This window comes from Fukomys damarensis, unplaced genomic scaffold, assembly GCF_012274545.1.
Source record: "Fukomys damarensis isolate Sample0158 unplaced genomic scaffold, DMR_v1.0_HiC HiC_scaffold_17, whole genome shotgun sequence".
Classification (NCBI taxonomy): domain Eukaryota; kingdom Metazoa; phylum Chordata; class Mammalia; order Rodentia; family Bathyergidae; genus Fukomys; species Fukomys damarensis.
In genome coordinates, this window is record NW_022900929.1 from 2,510,293 (window position 1) to 2,512,720 (window position 2,428).

The 2,428-nt window shown below is 42.9% G+C and overlaps 1 protein-coding gene across 1 annotated transcript in view; it reads left to right on the forward strand.

The window, feature by feature from the left end:
- Rac1 (Rac family small GTPase 1) overlaps positions 1-2,428 on the forward strand; it is a gene marked incomplete at its 5' end in the record, with an annotated part of 44,310 nt that overhangs the window by 19,942 nt on the left and 21,940 nt on the right. The window lies entirely within an intron of this gene.

Sequence of the window (2,428 nt, forward strand, 5' to 3'; positions counted from 1 at the left end):
TTTTTTTTTTTTTTAATTTTGAGACAGCCTTGTTACATTGCCCAGTCTTGTTGAATCTGAGATCCTACTACCTCAGCCTCCCAGAATGTTGGACTACAGCTGGATAGACATTTGAGAAAAAAGTTTTACACACCTACTGCATGACCTGACATTCCATTCCTAGGTACCTATCTAATACATACATAAAATCATTTGTTTAAAAAATTTGTACAAGATTTGTTCTTATGAGTTTTACTTTTATCATAGCAGATGTTTGAAATACTCTATAGATGTCACCAAGATCAATAAACCATGATCTATCCATTACAATGGATTATTTCTCATTGATAAAAAATGGAACACACCCCAGTTGTTCTGCTGCCTGCCTTGCAAACGCAAGGTCCTGAGTTTGATCCCCAGTTCCAAAAAAAAAAAAAAAGGAATACACCCAACACGAATGAATCTCAAAAGCCTTATATGTTAGGAATGGTAACACTTGCCTGTATCCCAGCTACTCCGGAGGTCGAGGCAGGAGGATAGTAAGTTCAAAGCCAGGCTGAGCAATTTAGCAGGACATGTTGAATGGATACATGGACAGGTGTGTGATAAAGCAAAACTAATAAAATGTTCATTACAGAATTCAGGTGGATATATGGGGTGTTTATTGTGTATTTCTTTCAACTTCTCTGTGTATTCAAAAGTTTTGTGTATTTCGTATTAGAGATGGAACCCAGGACCTTGCAATAAGCTACATCTCTGGCCCCACTCCGTTTTTTTGCACAGCAAATTGAACCCAAGGCCTTTGTTTGCACTGAGCTATATCTTCAGCCCCTTTTTTCCTCCGTACTGGGGATCGAACTCAGGGCCTTGTTTTTGTGAGACAGGCATAGTGTCACTGAGCTAAATCCCCGGCCATCCAAGCCTTTTTAAACTTTATTTTTTTAAATTTTGCAACACTGTCTCACTAAATTGCTCAGGCTGCCCTGGGACTTGGTATTCTAAGTAGCTGGGATTACAGGTGTGTACCACATCCCACTTCAAGGGTTTTTATAATAAAATGTTGGGGAGAAGGAGCCAAAAGAAAGGTGTAGACATTGCTATAATCATTCACAATCTGAACACATTTTACAGTCTCATCTTTATCTCCTCACATTCCCCTCGGGTCACCAGAGCAGAACGGTCAAAGTGCTGGTATGTCTTTTCTTATTCCCAGCTTTCCACCTTGAAGGAAGTAGGCTGCGTGGCTGAGGCTGCCAAGTTGCCCTGTTGCAGTGTGGTCCCACCCAACAGTCACCATGAGTTGGGGGCTCTTTCTGCCCTGTGTTCTGCGGGATCTCCAGTTTCGGCCTTTCCTAGCTTCTTTGGGTGTATTTCTTCTTGCGGGAGGAACATATGTCCCAAAAGCTTTCTGAGATATGGTACGTGGGAGGTAAAACTTCGGAGAACTTGTTTGTCTGAAAATGTTATTTTACCCGCCTACTTGATCAGTGGTTTGCTATGTGTAGCATTCTAGTTTGAACATCATTTTCCTTCAGCACATTAAAGGCACTGCCCACCAGTGCAAGCAAAGCCCAGAGTGGGGCTGTTTCTACTTCTATTTCCTTAAGATTTTTGTTTTCTCTTTAGAAGCTGGCAGGATCTTACCTGTTTGCATTGTCCTTGGTTCTATTTCCATTCACTGGGCAAACAATACACAAACTGTCCTTCAGGTTTAGGAAATTTTCTTTGCACATTTTCATGGATATTTTCCTCTTATTTCTTTTATATTACATGGTTATCATTAGTGAGATTTTTTTTTTTTTTTTTTTGGTACCGGGCATCAAACTCGGGACCTTGCACTTGTGAGACAGGCGGCAGAATCATTGAGCTAAATCCCCGGCCCTCTATACGGTTATCACTAGGATGGTTGGACCTGTTTTGTTTTTTTCCTTTGGTACTGGGGGTGGAATCCAAGACTTTCACACCCCCAGTCCTTTTAAAATATTTTAAAATGTTGAGACAGATCTCTCTGAATTGCTAAATTGCCCAGGCTGGGCTTCAATTTGTAATCCTCCTGCCTGAGCTTCCGAGGTGCTGGGATTACAGGCTGTGTGGGGCACCACAGCCGGCTTGATTTATTTATGCTGTATGAGCATTTTTTTTCCTTGTTTTAGAATTCGAATTTCTAAGAGGATTTTATGTCATAGCATGAACTATAATTACATTTAAAAATTTTTTTTAAAGGGTAGTGAGGCGTAATCCTAACACTCCGGAAGGCTGAGGCAGGAGAACTGCAAATTCCAGCTGAGCCTGGTGGGTCTGACAAAAGGAGAGGACCGCAGGAACCCCAATCTCCCCGCCACCGCCGAATCCCTACCCGGATACTGGGGAACCCCGAGCTGGGCCACGCCCAATCGCGTTAGCGCGCCAAGATGGCGGCCGCCCCGCCCCGCGGCTCGAGCCGAGCGCT